Source organism: Camelus bactrianus, chromosome 11 (assembly GCF_048773025.1).
Source record: "Camelus bactrianus isolate YW-2024 breed Bactrian camel chromosome 11, ASM4877302v1, whole genome shotgun sequence".
In the NCBI taxonomy this organism is placed as follows: Eukaryota; Metazoa; Chordata; class Mammalia; order Artiodactyla; family Camelidae; genus Camelus; species Camelus bactrianus.
This window is the reverse complement of record NC_133549.1, coordinates 34,427,438-34,448,867: the sequence shown is the minus strand read 5'-3', so window position 1 is coordinate 34,448,867 and position 21,430 is coordinate 34,427,438. Positions and strand designations below refer to the sequence as shown.

The following is a 21,430-nucleotide window of genomic DNA, read 5'->3' as shown; positions in this document are numbered from 1 at the left end:
TAAATAAACTTTTAATAAGCTGCTCAGGTGGTTTTGATGTACATTTGCGAACCACTGAACTATACTCAACAAATTCCAAAAGTTGTTGAGCATATACTCTGTGCCAGTCAGTGTTGTAGACTCTGTGGACACAACAGTAAACAAGAGAAACAAGTTTTTGCTCTTTTGAAGATTTTTTATGGGGAGTAAATTAATGATGAACGAATACAAAAAATAAACAAGATAATTTTAGAGTAGGATAAGTATTTCGAAGGAAAAAAGTGGGTGATTGCAAGCTTAAAATGAGAGAACGGTAGCATTCACTTTTATGTGTCGTGCTCTTCCTGCTCAAGTCTTCTCTGTTTTCGATGATGGAGCCCCCACCAGACAGATGCTCAGGCCAAAGGCCTGGAGATCATTCTGGGTTGATTTCTCTCTTTCCCTCCCTTCTCTTACCTGTCACATGCACTCCATGCTCAAGTCATGTCAGATCTACTCCCAAAACGTGCCCAAGTCTCATCTCCACAGCCGCCTCTGCAACAAGACCCCATTTCCTCTTGTATGGAAGATTTGATAACTTCCTAACCAGCCTTCCAGTCTCTAATCACCTCTTTCTGCAGCCCATTCTCCACACAGTTGCCAGAGTGAAATTTTAAAAATGTAATTGAGACCCTATGACTTCTTGGCTTAAAATCTTCCATAATTGAAACTGTTACCCTGACCTACCAGAACTATGTGATGCAGCCTCCACCCAGTTTTCTGGCCACATCTGGGACACTTGGTCCCATGCATATAGTGCTCAGCCACCCTGCCCTTCTGTCAGTCACCCAAGCTTGTTCTGCCTCATGACCTGTAAATGTCTTTTTCTCTCCAGCTGATAACTTCAGGTCACTTGAGTCTCAGCTCAAATGTCACCTCCTCAAAAAGGCCTTCTTCATCCTTCCTAACTAGTCATTGTCAATGGTCTGTTTTATGTTCTTCATAGTCCTTAGCATCGGAAATAACTTTACTTGTCAACTTGTTTATATGTTAACATCTGTGTTTTCTCAGTACAAGAAATCTTCCTGAGCGCAAGGGTTTTTGTCTGTTTTATTCATTGCTCAATCCCTAGCACCCAATGGCTGGCACATAGTAGGAGTTCAATAAATACCGTAGTTTCATGAATGAAAATAAGTGAGTGTATCAATGGAAAGTAACTAGAGTTGGGGCTATTGAAACAGGCTGTCAGTAAGTAAAGACTGACATTTCAGGGCTATGGGTTTGGGGACTATATAAATTCTAACTTTGCCCTACACAAACTTTTCATTCCAGGCAGACAGGTTTACTTGCTGTTCTGCCAACATTCCTCATACATTCCTGCCTGCTCAGTAAAGAAGACCCAAGTCATGCATTCACCGTGAGCATTGCATAAGCCAAGTGCTGGGGGACCTGTCTCAGAAAACCCCCATACATACCTTTAGTCCTCCACCTCCATCATCAAAGGCCCTTCTCCTCCATCTCTCCCCCATCACAATTCTACTCTTCTTACTCTGAGATGTCGTCCCTGCCTTCTCCAGCAGGAACTGACCTCTCTCTTCCCTGACTCTTTTTGGATTCTTTGAGTATATTATTTACCCTAACTCTGGATATCAAATGTGTGGCTTGGGCAAGTTATTTAACCTCACTGAGTCTCAGTTTTTTTCATTTAAAAAAATATGATTAAGGATATTGATTTAGCAGGACTGATAAGATGGTTAAATATGTGTAAAACACTAAGCACAATACTTGGCACATAATCACTCATTAAATGGTAGCTATAACAATTATTATTTCTTCTTATTGTTAATAAAACTGTAATAATCAAATAATAATTGATAGTAACAATCATATTATTGATAACATTTATTGATTGTTTACTGTTTGCTAGGGGCTTCACATTTATTATCTCACATGTGGTGATTTTGCAATCTGGTTGCTTCATACATTTGTGTTTATTTCCCAGCTAGATGTCTCAAGTTGTTTTTTTTAAATAATCCTCTCAGTGCCAAACTAGTGCATAGTTCATTGCAAATGTTCAAGGACTATTTGTTGCCAATGATAAGATGATCTGTACCTCTGAAAGTTAGTGACTTGCATTATGTTAGAATACAATCTGATCAAGAAAATCTGGAAAATTTAAAACTTAGGCTTAGATACATCAGCTGCTTAAATAGTATGCTGGTTAAAGCTCTATCTTCCATCTGTTAAGGACTTTTGAATACCTACTATGTGCCATACTCTGTTACAGGCAACTAGTAAAGTCTCCTAAGAGAAGGAAATGATAGCATTCATCTTTCTGTATTTCTGGAAGGTTTATAAACTCCATTTTTGCAATTGCTTGTTCCTTCCAAAAGACTGGCCCTTATGTTGGAATCTAAGCACTGAGAGAATCTACAAAATATACAGCATAATGAACAGTTACTCTCTGGAGTCAGAATTCCTGGGTTTGAATCCCAGCTCTGCTAATTCTTTGCTCTGAGATTCTGGGAATGTTACTTATCCTCTATAAGCCTTAGTTCCTTTATCCAAAAACAATAATGGTACCTATGTCTAGGATTATGGTGGGTATGAAATGAAATAATGCATATTAAGTCTTAACACTGACATACTGTAAGTACTCAGAATATTAGCTATCATTTAAGTACTACTTCATATTCCTCTACCAAGTATACTAAAACACTGGACAAGAAGAATGCACCTGGAACTCATGTTTTGAACAAAGAGAGAAGAAATGAGCATATACTTAACTTCCATCATGGGTCAGACACTAGAGTAGAAGCTCTCCACGTGTTATGTCACTTAATCCTCGTAACAACACAGTCAAATAGAAATTATTTTACAGATGAGGATACTAAGACCAAGAGAGATTAAATATTTTGCCCAAGTTTACACTGTAGAAAGGGTGGAGCCAGTGTTAGTCCTTCTCTGAATCCTTTTCACAGAGTAAAAAACGAGCCACCTGCATCTCACTCACCGTGCCTCTGAGATCTACACACACTGCATTATTTCTGTAGGATAGCAATACTCAAATTTGGTGTACACGAGAATCATTTGGGAAGCTTAAAAAAGACCATCAATCCAGGGCCACACCCTAAAAGTCTCTAATTCAAGGACAGGGTCTAGGAATCAGCATTTTAGGAAATACTCCAAGTGATTCTGTTGCAGGTAGTTCCTGATCACGTTCTAGAAATAGTGCCATAAGGATTATAACACCCACCCAGTTTTAAGATCATGTAATTCAGACATATAAAGATTAGCAGCTGAAATCTTAAGGTAGATGATGATAAGATATATAGATAAGATGATGTATTTTAGGCTTAACATAGCAGTTGTATACTTTGTATTCATTTTACAGTTTCTCTACACAGAAACTGGTAACTCTTAACTTGATTCTGTGCGAGTTTTTATACTCCATTTGGAATACCTTATTTATAGCAGTTCTTTATTAGCTTTTTTGTGTACTAGCAGTTATTTACTTAGCCATGATTATTTCAAATGAATCATCAAATGAAAAATGAATAAGTGACAATAAATACCTTTGGGGAAAAAAAGGAGGAGGACACTGAGGGTGATATTTTATAAACATTACAGAAATTTATCAGGCCTGATCACTGAAACATTTGTATAAGGACCTATCAGGTATTTAGCAGAGGTAATTTCTTTAAAATAAACCATATAGGTCACATAGTGCTAATAAAATATGTTGATGAATCCTTGAGTGTTGCCCTGATTATGTCTCCTTGGGGAACAGAGAACTCATTAGCATGAGTTCCATGTCAATCCTTCCTGCCCTGTTCCCCAAGTACTTTCCAGACTTGTTTGACACAAAAGGGTCATCAAAACATATGTAGTATGGCCACGTTTCAGAATGAATGGTTCATCTAGCCCTGCTGATGGAATACATGACATTAGGTAATATGAAAAGGCTGTTGTGCTTTGGAGTTTATTTTTCTGTCTGAGAGCTTTAAAAAAGTAAATCTGGGGAGAAGGAATGGAGAAGGGCTCTCTATATAAATTCTTAACCCTTCAAATTGTAGATGTTATTTCCCAGTTCAAGGGAAAAGCCTCGAAGCTAAGAAGTTGTTAAACTGGGAGCAGCAGGGTGCATGCGCATATGTGTGTGTGTGTGTGTGTGTGTGTGTGTATGCGTGCGTGCACACAGGGAGATAAACCTGTTTGCCTTCTGAAACAGTAAGTAGTAAAACAGGTTGTTTAGGGTAAAGTCCCTTGAACTAGATAATTGATTTTAAATACATCTACCTATAATAATACCTTCTATTTATAAAGTGCTTTGAAAAGTTCAAAGCATTTTTACCTTTTATTGTCATTTGAACTTCATAACCACCCTATGAAGTAAGTACAGCAGGTATTATAATCCACCACCATCACTTAAAAGATGGCTAAACTGAGGCACAGTCAAGTCAAGAAACTCGTTTGAGGTCACATGACCAGCTGGTTTCACAACGAGAACTAGAGCACTGGAATTCTGAAACTGAATCCTGTGCTTTCTTGGCAGAGAGTGTCTCGGCTACTGCTTGATCTACCCAGAGTTCATGTGGAGATTTGTGGCTACAATTTAATTGGAGAATACAAATCAGGCATGCCTGAAGAGCTCTACAGAAAGGAGATTGTTTCTCTTAGATCATGACTGTGTTAGAAAAGGGAGGTAGAGAATGGAGTCAGTTGTTTCAGACAATGCAAATCACAAACAAACAAAAAGACTTTGTAATCAGTTTCTGGATATTTGGGGGGCTATTCATTCATTAGTTCGTGTATTCATTTTTAAAAGTATCTATTAAGTGCCTTTATATAAGAGACTGCACTCTGGGGAAGATACAAAGAAATACATTTAATTTTGAGGGGTTCTTTTAAATTATAGAAATAATGGCTATTTTATTCATTGTTCATTACCACCTGGTAGGAAATGAAATGCCTTCCTTGCAGAAGAGCAAGATAAACAAAAACAGATGAAGAGACTGGGCAACTAATTTCCTTCAATTCTCTCCCTATAGGAGGCTTTTTTTTTTTTTTTTTTAAATAGGGGATAAATTGTCCTGCCAGGTACACAAACACCAAGTTTACTATGTCATCTAATCTAATCTAATGCCTCCCTGAAACTAGGGAGAATGGGCTTAGGTTAGTGCTTATCAGGAATACCAGATCAGGATTAAAAGAAAAATGTAAGTATCTAGCCCAAAAAGCAACTTCCAAAAAGCATCTCTAAAGGCCAGAATCAAATCTCTATAGTACTTTCCCCTGCCTGGCTCCAAAAAGAATTCCTCTTGGCAGGCATGCTTAGGGACATAAACAAAAGGGAACAGAGGCACCAATGGGTGCAAGGAAACAAGTGACAGATTTGAGGGCCTTGTCATTTGGGTGGGAGATAGTAAGAGTTTACAAATGTTGTGAGTTTCCTTAGGGGCCACTTAAAAAAATTTCCCTAGACAAATTTTTTTACTTTCCAGCATAAACATCTCCAAACCTGAAGGCAAAAATCTGTGTTATTATTTACACACACTGTAAGTACTTGTTTGATATGTCTTTAGTTTATACTACATGTACACAAACAGTGTCATTGAGTGAAACTACTTTTTTTTGGTTCTGAAAGGTCTTGCTAAGTCCCCAATGTAGGTATGTGAAACAGTGTGTATGTTCATATATGTGGTTTTTTTTGCCATGGGTGTGAGTGAGTGTGTGTGTGTGTGTGTATGTGCGAACAGAGTTAACTCCCCTGCATCCCCATTTTGCTTCTCTGGGTTTCCATTTTTTCTACTTGTGAAACTACAGGGTTAGAGTCGGTGAGCTCTAAACTCTCTGTTTCAACTCTACTATCCAATAACGCGCCAGTTTTAAAAATATGTTCTCATTGCTATTAAACATACATTTTGCATTTTAGTCGGCATCCTTAGCAAGACAGGAAAATTGGTCATAGTTGAGCACAAAGTCATAAGTCAGATAAAATTAAGTTTATTCACTTTATAAAAATGATATTTAATTTGAGAAATAATTTCTGAATAGTAGTAGTAACAAACGCTGGTTATACATTAAAAATAAAGATATACCTTTAATCCAGGTTTCCAAGAAAAGTAATGTAGAGTGAGAAGTACATGCAATAAATAACAAAAAATATAAATGTATAAATGTCATGAAATCATAGTATTTTGGAATGCTAAAGGAAATGTTCAATCCAACATCCTCATTTTACACAATAGGGAACTATGGAACAAAAAAGTTCTCTTACTGGCTCAAGATCACACAGGTAGCTAACAAATGCTGTGAAAAAAAAAATCAGTTGCAGAATATTTTCTGTATTTTTCTCTGTTCATATTTTGGGACCACACCTCATCATTTACCCATGAAGAAAAAAGATCATAGATGTTCAGTGCTTAAATTGAGGAATATTATTTAAAATAAAATTTAAAGTTATAATGCAGACTCTCAAGTTCCTCATGTGTGGACACAACACAAAATAGTCTAAATAGTAGGTCTGCATTCATTTAAAGTAATCTACTTATGAGTTCCTTAATTTTGCTGACTTTTGAATTGCCACTGAAATAGTATAGTACCCTGCTATTATTTGCTAAAATTATTTTATATGTTAAATTTTTACACTTTTCGATAAATAATATTGTGATTTTTATAAGTATGCATTGATCCCTGTCAATAATATACTTTCTTTTTTATTGAAGTATAGTTGATTTACAATAATATATTTTCTAATATTAATATTCACTGAAATTCCAGATACGCTTATAAGTGTTAGTAAGACTTCACTCCATTGCTCCCAATCACATAAATGAGTTTTATGATTCTTTTCACATTCTTGTATTAAATACAAATAACCTCTCGTTATAAAGTTACCATTTTAGCGCAATGCTTGGAAATTAAATATTAACACAAAATACTAGTCAGTTTCAAGGCACACCCCTTTATTTTTGCCATGGACCCCAGTATTGGAAGTTAGCAGGGCTCTTTAAAACTAATGCTTCCAGCATTTCATTGACTCACACTAAATTGGTCCCTTGATCACCCAGTTAATTTTAACCTTGACCTCCCACAGCTGTACTGCCTTACTCAGACCAAAAAAACTCCCTGCTTCCACCCTTTCTGCCTCTTATGAAGCAATAGTGGGGAGGAAAAACAAAACCCATCCCTTTAAGAGAGATTCCGCCTCCTCTCTTATAAGCAAGCTCCTAATGGTAATTGTGGAGTCTCTACGAAAGTCACACACTTTACTACTCAGCATTGGAAAAAGCTGCTGTTGCCGCCGCCGCCGCCGCCGCTGCTGCTGCCGCCGCCGCTGCAGCCGCCGCCGGTCTGAGGCTGCAGTGGGTTTCTGTGCAGCACTGCAGAATCCACACCTAGAAGACACACACGCCTACTACCCTGGGCACCTGAAAGCCTTGAATCTTCAGTGGGTAAGCAAATCTTTTATCCATTTTGTCTAGAAACTGTGGCAAAGGGAGTGTTGATGGAAAGGGTTGCTCGTCAGACATAGTTTAAAATGGGTTATGTTAATTTGTCTTCCTTTGAAGGGGGTCTAGATTTGTGACTGGCAAATGCCCTGTACAGTGGAGACTATTGTCTGGTATGTGCCCTTAACATACTTTCGGGGGGCTATTCATAAAAAGGGCTAACCTTGATGCATGCCAAGCTTTTCATTTTTTGCTTTTTAAATGCAAGAAAACATCCAGCCACTCCCAATATTTCTTTCAAATACTGCAGATATTTCAAAATGCCAAATAAAATGACAGGCCGGGCATTTTCTAAATATTTTCTCCCCAAAGCCAGGAAGCCTTCCCTACCATCCTTTTGGGGTATTTAAAAATCATAAGGCATGGTTAGATTTTAAGCATATGGGAGATGGTGGTAGACTAAAATTTCTCTAGCTTTAGTCCAGTGGAGAGAGAAAACGGGGATAAATGAATCACAGTTTATGCCAAGACAAGATTCATTTTCCACACTTCATATGTGGGAAGAGGAAACTACATTTTAATTAGCACATTTTTAAAGAAGAGGGAGGGGACGAGAGTGAGGGGGATGGCGTGAAGTATTTGAGGGGGAAGAGAAGAGTCTGCAGAGGAGGAAGGAAATGAAGTGGACTGTCGCCAGTGCCTTGGAAACGAAGGAAGATAAGGGTGGAGAGTGAAGTTTGTTTGGTGTGTTAGGGTGGGGTTGACCCAAGGGACCATGAATAACCAGAATGGCGCTCAGAGGGGTGTGCTTGGGAGTGGGTTCATGTCCATACGAGACATATATGCGGGAGGCATGTGCAAGTCTTGGGTAGCAGAGAAAGGTGTGCGTTACTGGGAGGTCTATTTCTAGAGTAGGTCATGTCTTGGTGGCGAGGGTGGGCGGCCCAGTGTCACCTGTGGATGGATCCACATTCCTGCAATTATGTGTTGCAAAGTTTACCCGGCCCCGATTTCATTTTGAAGGCTGTCGGTACCTTGACTTTTCACAGCCAAAAGGTCAGCTCTCATAAGGTCTTAAGGCCAGGGGCCAAAGTGAAGACCCTCGATGGGTGCCAGTAGAGCAGGATAGAGAGAGCCCCTAACGCGCCCCTCTGTGGAAGTGGGGAGGAGGAGGCGCCCCCACAGGCAACTATGCTGAGAATACCCAGGCCCCTCACTGTGGGTGCGAGCAGAGGTTGAACCTTAGCAGTGGCCTCCCGCTGAAGACCCAGCAGCCAGTGGGCGGCAGAGGCTGACTCTGAAAGCCGTGGCTCAGCCTCGGGGCGAGGGGACTCTCTCAGGTTAGGGCGGGGACATTTCCGACGCGCCCCTCCTTCCTCTTGTAGACTGGTTTCCGTCAGGGTCGTTTACTCCTCCGACCCTCTGGGGACGCCGCGGATCGAAGCTGCATAGCTGGAGGAGGACGTGCAAGAGATGCCAAGCGGTTTCCCCGCGCCAGGCCCTCCCAAGAGGCCGGGCCAGTAGGCCGTGGGGGCTGCGGCTTCAGAGACTTAGTGCTCGCGGGCGCGGAGGGGGCCGCAAAGGGCGGGACCAAAGCTCTGGAGGGGCGCGAGGGACCACTAGGGGCGGGGCCTTGAGGAGGCGGGGCCAGGAACGTCCGGTGATTCCGAGGGGCGGGGCCGGGACGCTCGGGGGCCCGAGGGGCGGGACCAGGGGCGCTCAGGGGCTGCGAGGGGCTGGCCTGTGGGGGTGGAGCCAGGGGCGCTTGGGTACCTAAAGGCGGAGCCTTGGGGGCGGGGCCAGGGGACGCTCAGGGGGCGCTCGGCCAGTCGCGCCAGAGCGCCAGCCGCCTGCCCGTAACGGTCGCTGGGGCGAGGGGCGGGAGGGAAAGAAGGGGGGGTTAAATTATCATTTTAAAAACAGAGCTAGAGCTAGAGGCATCGCGACCCAGGTGTCGCCGCTTCCTGCTTCACAGGGCTCGGCGCCCAGGTCCCTCCCTCCTCACGCCCCCTCCCCTTCGGCCCTCCCCTCTGGAGCCGTGCGGCGTTTAAGAGGCAGCGGCGGAGGATCGCGCGGCCGCTGCAGTGCCAGCGGCCGCGGAGAAGGAGGGAGGGAAGCACAAAGCCGGCTGCGCGCCTGCGAGGTAATCCTGAGGGGAGAGAAGGCGTCGCCTTTCCGTCTCTCCTCGCGGTGGGGACGGCGGGCGCCCGCGCAGGCTGGGCTTCGGGGACCCTTCCAGGGGGTCGCGCGGGGGTGGGATACGCGAAGGCTCGTGGGGCGGAGGGGACTTCCTATTGGCTGCTCCTGCGGCCTCAGGTGACCCCCCCCTCCGTCCGAGGGGCGGGAATGGGAGCCTTGGGCTGGTTGGAGGCGGGTGGACCTGCAGGGGAGGATCTCGGGGCGCCATGGAGTGGGCCCAGTTCTTTCGGGCGTTTTTTGGTTTCCCCCGGGCGGTGGGGAATTCTAAAAATCAAGAACTAGCTGAAGCTTCGGTGACCCGGAGACCTTAAGCTCTGAAGGTGCTCTCCAGGAGGGTGGGAGGTTCCCGCGCATGGAAAAGGTGGAGGTAAGGGATGGAGTATTGGTTTGTTTTGTTTTCCTCATTTAAAAAACTTTGGTTACAAGTCGAAAGCGTTCAACCAAACGTTCCTCTTGTATTCTGCGTCCCCATCCCCCTCAACACACACCCACACAAACACCCACCCACCCTACCCCTACAAACGTATACACGTTAGGTTGCGCTTCCTGCCCGGGGTGACGAGCAGGGTTGGCAGCTGGTCGGCTTTGCTGGTGCTTGGGGGCACGTCCAGCCTCTTTGGAGGTATGCTATTACAGCTGAGGCAAGACCACAGAGACAGAATAAGCTAGGCCTCTATTAAAATGGCAAGAATGGCCTCAGGTAAACTTGCAGAGTTTTAATCGCAAGTAGGCGCCCGTTTAAAATGGGAGCGTGAGTAAAACCACCAATTTCTTTGGCACATGTGCTGTTGCAACTGACCTGCTAGAGTGGTATGGAGAGAAATGGAATTTAACTCAACCAGGAGGCTTTGAGTGGGGATTATGTGCATGTTTGGTGAAGGAGTTTATAAGATTTGGGGGGTAAGTGCCAACTACATAAACGTGTGTGCGCTTTTATGTTAAGTTATACGACATTTTAGATTTAGCGGTGTGAAATGGTTGCTTTCCTTGGAATAGAGTGCATCTACATCATGCTGAGTACATCCTAATTTTGGCTTTAGAAGACTTCTACTGAGACTGTTAAAAAGAGTATAATAAGAGTACGGTATAATTTGTCGTTTTTAAGTAAGATATTTGACTATTTTAAAAAATGTGTTATTAAGATGTGGGGCCGATTCATTTATAGGGTTAAATTACTTTTGGAACATGTGTATAAAGTTTTTATAGCTAAATCTCAATTGCATTGTAATTGCACTGTAACTCACTCATTTTCTTGTGCTCAAATTGCGCAGATTAACTTTGCAGAGGGAAGACCCCCCCCCAAAAAGCCACTTTTGCTACATTTAACTCTCCATCTTTCCAGAATTCAGTCTGTGCTCTTAAAAGTCTTAAAATTGACTTCAGGTGCTGGCATGTTATAATAGTTGCTTTTAAAGAAAAAAATTGGTGTATCTATTTTGAATGTTAAGCGTAATTAAGAGTTCTTGAAACAGTTGGTTATGAGGCATTCAATATGTGGCAGCTTGTTCCATGTATGATATAAGGAAATGTTTGTTGGGAGACATTTGACATATGACATAGGTGATTATACATCTGGAAAATATTTTGCATGATAGAATTGTATTTTCAGAATGTTTTACATTCTGAAAATAAATGAGAAAATAATAATGTACTCTTTGTTATTTCTAACCCCTTTTTCAGTAACGTTACACTGGGATGAATGTGAGTACTGCTCAATGATGTTTAAAGTGTGGTTTGGTCTTTGTGAAACCAGAATGTCTTTTGAGACTAAGAGGGCATAGCATCTGCTCACCTACACACAATCCTAAAACCTAAATACAGGGTGGGGCCCAGTTTCTGAGGTTGTGAGGCCTGCTGAAGGAGATCGATCGTGTCTTGAGTGTTTTTGTCACACTTAAGCCCATGCAGATTGTTAGCTCTTTAATCTCTTGTATCTCAAAGTAGTTGGTTAGCTGTACTGGGCAGCACTTATATACATCATCATGTGTAAGAAGCATTTCTGTTGAAGGAAAAAGTCACATAAAATCATAAAAACCCAACTGTGGACAGATTGGGTTTGTAAAATGTTGGGAAATGAGAATATCAGACCTTTAAACGAATTGTTGTAAGTAAAGTGCTTAGAATATATTCTGGTACTCAGTAAGTGCTTTGTTTATCATTATCAATATATAAAATGACTTTTTTTTTGAAGGCCATATATCATGCAACCCAGTAGGTGAAGGCTCCGCAAAAATTTGTAACAGCCAGTATTTATTTGCTCTACCTCTGTGCCAGGCACAGAGTTTTATATGATTTAATTTACTTAATCTTCATGACAGCACAATGACTAAACAGAGACAGAGAGAGGTTAAATATTTTGTACAGCTACTAGGTGGCACAGGCTGGTTCTGAACCTAGAACCTGGCTTGAGAGTGAGCCCATGTAACTAGTGGCCCCCGCTGCTGTTACCCTTCTGGTAATACTTAAAAATCAATGAAAGTTCTTCACAGTATCTCCAAGACTACTGTGTGTATATGTCTTTTGTTTAGGTACACCTTCCTGTATTAACACTACTAAGTTTAAATCTGAAGAGTGGTAATTAATCTGCATTAAGTAGAATCACCTTTTGACTTTGGAAGAAGGTTCTCTTTTCATATAACATGTTTAGCTAGGGTGCTAGAATTTGGGCTATAGTATGTTATCTTCTTAATTTCTAAAGATTAAGGTCTTTTTTGTTTTTTAAGCTTGCCAGATATGTAGGACTCCACCTGGTCCAGCAGGCTCCTTGGAGAGATTCTGGTTCTGCATTAAATTAGTAAGCCTGAGCTGATTACCAACACCATATCAACCTGAGGTGAATTTTAAGTTTGTTCGAAGTTCCACCTGAGTTGCCTCCTAAAATTAGCCTTAAGTGAAAAGCTGTATGTAGCTCGTGCCTTATACTTTGTCACTCACATTCCTCAAGGAACTGTGTTGCTGCTTCACCAGTGTAGCTGATAGGTCAAGTAAGTTAATTATAACGTAAATTAGTAGCTGTTTTAAGTAATGTTCAGAATTACTCTTGTAGAGAGCTAATATGTCCTTTGTTGACAATTTAGTGAAAGGCCATATTAAGAAAAAATGTTTAAAAACAAGCATACATTGAATTAAAGCTCAAATTGTATTGAAGACACAGGTTACTAATCTGTTTCTCACGCTCAATAACCACTAATTCTTTTGCTGTAATTAATATTCAGTGCTGTTTCATACTCCTTAGGATATATTAAACATGTAGAGTTTGAATAGAGAACATTTTAAGTGTTTCATCAGGAGTACTATTCTTCCCTTTTAAACATAGATACCCTATTTGAAATTAATTGAGCAGTCATAGACTGTGTCATGTCATTGAGATTCAAAATGAATGCCCTAATACTTTATTTCATGTCTTCTATGTTAACAGCTTTATCGTTTGATCTTGGGGTCCATGCTGTAGTATTTCTAGATGAGATTGTTATGACGTCTTTCAGATCCTGCTAATGACTAAATTCTCTCTGCCAAAACCCAAGACAATCTCAATTTTTTTTACTGTAATGGGATGTGTCTATTAAGAATCCTCCTTAAATCAAACAGTTTAGGAGTCTTTCATTGACTATGGCTTGAAAGACAAGTCTGTTATCCCTTGTATATCTCTTATATATAATAGAGGAATTACTTTTTTTCTTCTAGCAATAACTAGTTATGGATACACATGTGTGTAATCATACTACTTGGGGAATGCTTTTCCTTTCAGGTAAAGTTAAAAATGATTCACCTGGCACTCATGCAATGAATATTTGAACACCAGCAGTATGCAAGGAACAACAACTTTAACTGAAAATTAACTGAAAGTGTTGGAGAAAAAAGGTGTGTGGGGTTTTTGTTTGCTTATTTAATGTGTATTTTACTGTTGATCTCTTATATGTGGGTAAGTCTCAAAATCAAGTTTAAAAGTAATTGCACGGTTGAAAACATACTTGAATGTTAAGAAAGTACTGTTTAACTTATCCTAAAGTCTTAGATGATAGCGTGGATAATGAGAATCAGTCTTTGGTTTCTTTAAACTGTTTTTTGGAGTATCTTTGAAAAGCTGTCTTAATAATCTCTTTCAGGTTTCTAGAACATGATTTACTTCATTGAAGGAACAATTTAATAAAGAGTCTCCTACTTTAAAGAGTGGATGTGGCTTTCAGAATTGTCTAGCATAACCCAAAAAGTAGTCGCATGATCACCAAAAGATATAAAATGAATGAAACCCATATTTGTTATTAAAAGGCTTACCGTTCCTATAAATTTCCTTCTTAGTAAGATAGTATAGACTTGTTTTTACCTATGCCAAAGCTGAAATGTTACTATAAAAGATGTTTAGGCTTTGACCTAAGTTGTATCTTTATAATGAGTTTAGATCTAAATGAGCTTTTTACCTGATGTCAGGCTGATCTGTATCACCACCATATACTTTACATTTACTTGTTTTAAAAGTTGGCTTTAGTTAAAGCTTAATTGGAAATGGTAAGAGTCCCTGATATAAGATGAACTTTGAAACCTCTTGTTTTAAATTGCCTCAAACTGGGCCTGAGGATATTGGTGTATAGCAGTACATTAACTAGCATTTAAGATTGCTCCCTCCTTAAACAAGGCTACAGTTTGAACCCTGGGTTATGAAGCTCACTTTTTCTGCTGCATGCATGCATGACTTATATAAGATGAAAAATTTCCCACAACCAGCCGGCCAGGGGGTAAAAACACTGTTTAGAAACTTAAGGACAGTAACAACATAAGTTCTTAAATCCAGTTTCTCAAAAAACATGCTGTATATATGAAAAAAACAATTAAAATTTTTTAATGCTCACAATGTGGATTAAGGTAAGTAGACATTAAGGCAAGAAACTTGAAAACCTAACTCCAAGTAACATACGTAAAATTGTTACTTTATTCTTTTTTCTAACTCTCATGCCCCTTTAAATTTATTCTTGTAATTTTTCACTCCCCCATCCCCCACCAAGGAAGCGCTCACCTTGAATGGAGGAGGAAAGGAGAAGGCTGGTGTAGGTTCAGGAACCTGTTTAATTCAGCTCCCACGGCTATTGTTGGTTGCCTGCTAGGGGAGCTGGAATTCCAACAATGTAGAAAGCAGTCAGGTTGGAGAAGTGCTGAGTTTTATCAGTATCCTAGGGACTTAGTGTATGCCTTTAATTTGTCACCATCAGTAGTGTTTCTGTGAAGTTCTTCCACAATGGCTCAGCTCATCCTGTGCAAGGACAGCATTTCCTTTTCCCTTTTCCATACAATACCCTCATCCTGTCGTTTTTTGATCTGCTAGAATGACTAAATGCCATAGCAAAAAGATTGGTTTATTCAGTATCCTCATGGAGGAGGTAATTAGGCTTATTTGGTGTTTCTAAAGAAGTATATTTTGGGATCGAGGCCTCCCCAGGGACCCTTTAAGAAACGCTCTACTTTTAATCCTTCAGAAATTAGAGCCAGCAAGTGTTAGCTGCATTGTTACTTCTAATCTCATTTGACTTCTTGGTACGTAAGAAAAAGATATTAAAAAGATATTAAAAGGTCAGCCTTTTAATATCTAAGGAAGTGGTTGGGGAAGGGTGATGGTCAGAGCTCAAGTCATGTTTATGGATGGACTTAAGTGGCACAGTTGCCTGTGGACAGGGAAAGAAATTGGCAATGAATTTGATATATGGGTCTTACTTCTTACACCCACTCCAAGTGCTTTTTTTTTTCCCCCTTTTTAAAATTTTAAAACAATGTTCCTTTTACCTCACCTTTCTCCCTTGACTTTTATTGCTAGGACTGAGTTTTATCTCTCCTAGAGAAAGGTGGAATTTTTAGGGTGATTCCCCTGTGATTGCTGAAAAGTTTGGCTGTTGCACTAAAAAAGAATTTCCTTCCATCTGGCTCCACAACTGTCTGCTTTTTAAATTATATAAAAAAAAGATCTCTGAATCAGAAGTGTGAGAAACCTTATTTATCATATAATAGTTGGGAGCATTAGGTATTAAAGTAAAATACATATCACTAATGAATCAGAAATCCATATTACTTTAAACATTTTTTTCCCCAAAACTTGAATTACAGTAATTTGTATTAGAATGTTGAATTCTTTTAAAGTGGGCATCAAAAATAAGAATATGAATTTTTTAACCCAAAAATGTTAAAAGTAATATGAAAGTAATACTGCTTTCATTGGTCCTAGTGAATGTTGGTAATTACACAATCATAATTCTCTAAACATATTGCTATCATTAAAACTCTAATGAAGTACTCAATAGACAAGATTTGGTCACCAGCCACTGAAAGGCTGTCACCTCTGTAGCAGAATGTATGTAACAGGGGAAGAACATTTTGTGCCTGAGTAAGAGCTGTGGCATCTTCTTAACATAGACAAGGCTCTGAGAAGCTGATTACTTGGTAATCACTTGAGTTAGGTGATTTTATGTTGTGTTTGATGTTTTATAATCTGAACTTCCCTAGGCTGTTAAAGTGTCTGGTTGTACCATCAGCTTTTGACGAATGGGTTTCTGGAGGGATTGTGATGACCAGTAAAGTTCTTTGAAAAGAGACTCCCTGCTTTGTGTCATACCTGAATGTAACAGAACATGCTTCTTGGCACTTGTGTAATTTAGGCTCAAGGAGAAGAGTGCCATCTGCTGAATGGCCAGCATCAAGTTGAGCAGCCCCAAGTTTTTGTTGCAAAACTTTCAGCTGTTTTCTGGAGAAACCAGACTCAACTTCATTGAAGGATTTGAAAGGATCTTAGCACCAAGTGGAATTATTGCTTGCTTGATTTTAATTATGCTTCCCAGCAGGAGGCCTAAACACATGATGAAGAACTAATTCACCACTTGTTGGAATGCATGGGAAAGGAGAAACTTGAAGTTGTTGAGACTTTATATTGGAAAATAGTCTAGCAATGGTGAAATCATTGTTAAAATGGTAAAGAAAATTATTTTAATGAGCATGTTTCATTAGTAGTTTTGGTTATTGATGGCTCCTGCAAACAATGATGTTATTTAAAATTTGGCCTTCAAATCATCAAACAAATTATTTTCTTAACTGGAGGTAAGGGTTTTAAAAGTACTTGGATTTTGATTTTTTTTTTTTTTCTTTTTCTCTTGCCTTTTTCTTGTCTCAGGTTCTAAGGCAGTGACTCCTACTTGAGTGAGTTCACTGTTTCAAAGTGGATTTTGTTGTTTTGGCTTGCTCAAATAGCCTCCTGTGTTGTGTTTTGTTTCATTTCCCGTAAATTCCAGAAACTGGCTATGGTAGCCAGTTAGCCATGGGTAGAACTGGAGATAGTAGAACCAGTTGTAGGTCTGTAGTGGAGGTTTATGATACCTGGAATAGACCCGTCAGAGACAAGAAGGAATTGAAAGGAAGCATTGAAATTGGTATGATGAAATTGGTAGGCATATCTTTGTTGTTAAATATCTATTACATATATTACTTAATTAATCAGTGACCACTTTTATCCGCCCTTAAAATGTGCCGAGGATCATGTTAAGCACTTTACATCAATTATCTGAAGTTAAGTAACTTGCCCAAGATCATACAGTTAATAAGGGTTAGAGCCCAGACTTGAGCTGAGGGCTAATTCCTTTAAACACTATGCTATACTGCTATTTATTATAAGCTCTTTCTTATTGATGAGTGTTCAAAAACTTGAAGCAAAATTAGAATGGTATTTCTATGTCCGCTAGGAAATACTGGTGGTTTTCATTTGTTTGTTTTAAGAGGGTGATGAAATGGGTAGATAGGATTGAGATTTCACTAGAATCAGGAAACATATATGAGATGGACTTTCAAATATTTGCTATTTGGCTTTGTCTGTCATGTTCATTTCTTTGTTCTTTTTGCTATATTATTCACTAACTTAAAAACCACAAGATAAGTTTATTGTTGAAACAGAGAAGTGAATTGTTTCACATTGCTTAAAATACGCTACTTCTTGAGAGGAAGGGTTGAGTTACTGAAGGATTTTATGCCGGTTTCTTTTTTTTTTAGGCCAGGGTTGGGGGTAGATGGGGATTTGTTAGTCTTTCTATATTATCCTTGCTCCTAAATACTTAAAGGTGGTAGTACTTTTTGATGTGGCAGTAATGTTCCATGTTCACAGCACAGTAAAATTCAACCATGTGCCAGTCTGAGGTCCTGGGGGAACCTTAACTTGTGTGCACAGCAAGTGTGCTCTGGTAGACCAAATGAGTACCGTACCTCACACGTACGTACTTCTACTTTTGAATGCATATATTTTCAATTAAGAGATAAACACCTGACTAATATTTAAGTATGTGTTTGGTTTTTTAAAACATATTTTGACCTTAAAAGTCATCTTTATTACTTTAAAAGGTTGGGAATCATTATTTTGGTATAACCGAAGCTTCTAAAATTACATTACAGTGATGATTGTGCTGTGTATTCTAAAACCCAATCATTCTTTTAGGACTTCTGACTCTTTTCCGTTAATAGGTAAGAGCATTACGCTTTACATTCCAGAAAAATCCCCATAGGAATATCAACTATGTAACTCTTTGGGATCCTGACACTTTGCTGTCAGACATTTAAAAAGTCAGCAACAACTAAGACAACTGTACAAAAGATGTTACTTGCCAGTGTCTGAAGAGTGCTAAATGACAGGTACAGATAACAAATGCCATAGGTCATCTGTTCGAGAAAAGAGCACCATAGATGGAATGGTCAGAAAAAGGTCCTCAGGAAAGAGGAACAAGGGTGGTCCTGGAAAGGCACAGTAGGATTTCACTAGATGCAGACCATGGAAAGGGTTTTGGTGAGAAATAACTGTCCAGGAAATAATAGCCCTTTTTCCATAGCACTACAGGAGATAGTTTATAATAGTGGTTCACAGTCTCATCCCACTGTAAGGCACAACATACTCTTTATCAGTAGCAGTGCCAAGGACACACTTCCCTAGGAGATGTGTTAGAATATTGCAGGGGTAGGGGGAGAGGGTGGTGATAGGGGTGGTGAAAGTCATGTACATTTTAATAAATGCTCCCTCTGAACCCCACATGAAAATGACTGGTTTGTAGAAATAACCTTATACTGCTGTTTTTGAAGCGAGTTATGCTTAGGAAGGTTGGTACTTTCAAAAAGACTTTAGAAATCCTCATCATTCCCACATTGGACAAGTAAAGCCTCCTTTGTGGAAGAGGTGTACATATTTTTAAAATCTGAATTTGTCCATCCTTTACTTTGTGGAATGCTAGAGTATTGTTTTGTTGATGGGTCTGTATAATTTTAAAATCTAGTGTGTGGATAGATAGAAGGGGTGTTGGTATTATGAGACATAATCATTTCTTAATTTTTATAAACAATCTGGTTTTGGATTTTAGAGAATTTGTTCCAAATGTGCAAATTCTCTTAGATTTGATAATGTTTATTATTTACTATTTGAAATATTTAGTGTAACTATTTAACATATTTAGGCAAGTCCCTTTCTTTTTTACTATAATTTTTAAAGTATCTGACATATATGAGCAGTTGAGATTATTTTAAGATCCATTTCAGTTTGAAGATTCTGTGATTACTTCCAAGGAAGGTTAATTTACCAGTTAGTGGTTTTAGTTGGAAGGTGGCCAAGAAACCTATGATTGTACTGTATGACAGTCCTGGGAATAGGTCTTATAGACGGCCAGGACCGAGAAGGTCCTTAGCTTTGTGTATATCTGGCAATTAAGAAAAGGAACATCATCATTCCAGGAACTTGTCAACTCCCAGAGGTTGGGTTTTTTTTGTTTTTTTTTTCCTTCAGTTTTTCAAAAGCTAAGGGCCCTTGGCAATGGACAATTGACGGATCCTTTTCAAAAACAATGAAATGAGCAAGGATAGCAGTTTTTCTTAAAGCAAACTATAGAAATATTGTAGCATTTTTTTTTTTTTAGAAATGGTACTTTCCATTCCCATCATAATCATATTATGTTAGTATTTTGGTTCCTCATGGATATTCCTCTGACCTCTTTTTAGCTCTTCTGAGTAGCTGTATGCTTCCTTTCACATGTTCATTTATTCATTCAACAGATATTTATTGAGCACTTACTGTGTGCCAGGCCTTGTTCTGATTGCTGAGAATTCAGCAGTAAGCAAGACAGACAAACTCTCTTACCCCACTGGAGTTTATATTGTTAGAGGCAAAGAGAAATAAACGAGAAAAGCATATATTGTGTTGATATAAATATTGTGGAGACGTATAAAGCAAGGAAAGAAGATAAAGGGAGTGTTGGGGGCAATGGCAAATTTAAATGGAGTAGCCAGGCGAAGTCCTCATTGAGAAGGTGACATGAATTGCAAAGACTAGAAGAAGGTAAGGGAACATGTATAGCCTGCCCTCTGTTTCAGTGGGTTCTGCATCTGTGGATTCAATCAACCATGGGTCAAAAATACTTGGAAAAAAAATTCCAGAAAGTTCCAAAAATTAAACCTTGAATTTGCTGTGCACCAGAACTTATTTACGTAGCATTTACATTGTATTTACAACTATATACATTGCGTTTACATTGGATTAGGTATTGTAAGTGACCTAGAGATGTGTATGTGGGAGGATGGTCATAGATTATATGTAAATATTGGGCCATTTTATATAAGAGATTGAGCATCCTCAGATTTTGGTATCATCTAGGCCTGGAACCAGTCCTCCTCAGATACCAAGGGACAACTGTGGTATTAAAGGGAAGATCATCGCAGGCAGAGGGAACAGCAAGCAAAGACCCTGAGGCCCAAGAGTATCTGGCATGGATGAAACAGAGTGAGGGGTGGGTGCTGGGAAGCCACTGGATGACTCTGTTAACAGAGGTGGGACATGATCTGACATGTTTTAGAAGGATTTTTTTGGTGAAACACAATTCAAATGCTTCTTGGATCTGTGTCTCCTGGCATTTCATTTAAAAATTTTTGCATATTTGATCCCTTTGATGACTGGAATAAATTTTGCTGTAGTAAGGGCTTGATGTATTGCTATACATCTTTATGCTTTGAAGGGGTTTCGTCTATCTTGTAAAACTTTGAATTTATTTTAACTTGTAAGGACACTTAGTCCCCAAAGAAATCTTTTCCTCTAGAGATAGAACAACTTACTTTTAATCAAAATGTGAAAATAAAAATAGTGTTATTGCCCTTTAAAACGTGTGTGTGAATGTAAATGAACAGTTTGGCAATTCTTCCAAAAGTTAATACGGTTTAATGGTTAAAAATAGTAACATATAATTACCATAATGACCCAGCAATTCTATTCCTATGTTATATACTCAAGAGAAGTGAAAACATATGTTCACACAAAAACCTGAACACTAATGTTCATGGCAGCATTATTCATAATAGCCAAAAAATAGAAAAAACCTGTCTATCAACTGATTAATAGATAAGTAAATGTCATATATTCATGCAGTGGAATATTATTCAGTCATAGAAAGGAATGAAATACATTCTACAACATGGATGAACCTTGAAAACATGCTAAGTGACAGAAGCGAGACACAAAAGACCACATATTGAATAGTTTTACCCATAGTGACTAAAAACATTGTTTAGTGGTTGCTAGGGGCAGTGGTTAGGGAAAATAGTCAGTGTCTGCTTAATGGATACTGGGTTTCCCTTGGGGTGATGAAAAAGTTCTATAACTGGATAGTGTTGGTTGCACAACATTGTGAAGTGTAGAGTGTACAGTGTACAGTGAAGTGTAGAGTGAATTTTAAGGTGTGTGAATTGTATCTCAATTTTCAAAGAAAGATACCAGTTAAAAAAGTGTGCACACCCATATGTATGCAAGAACAACTGAAACAACATCTGTAGAT

At 39.3% G+C, this 21,430-nt stretch overlaps 1 protein-coding gene across 14 annotated transcripts in view; it reads left to right on the top strand.

Annotated features, from left to right (window-relative positions):
• The first annotated feature begins 7,170 nt into the window (after positions 1-7,170).
• The window catches only part of ADD3 (adducin 3), a 116,465-nt gene continuing 102,205 nt past the window's right edge, over positions 7,171-21,430 (top strand). For 2 of the 14 annotated variants that reach the window (XM_074373652.1, XM_074373653.1), the window contains exons 1-3: positions 9,252-9,555; positions 12,335-12,444; positions 13,360-13,472. The gene's annotated coding sequence lies outside the window, so the exon portion shown is untranslated. Of the gene's footprint in view, positions 7,416-9,251; positions 9,556-9,728; positions 9,979-12,334; positions 12,445-13,359; positions 13,473-21,430 lie in introns of those variants that run through there. The other 12 variants (XM_074373654.1, XM_074373655.1, XM_045506627.2 and 9 more) reach the window with 11 other exon arrangements.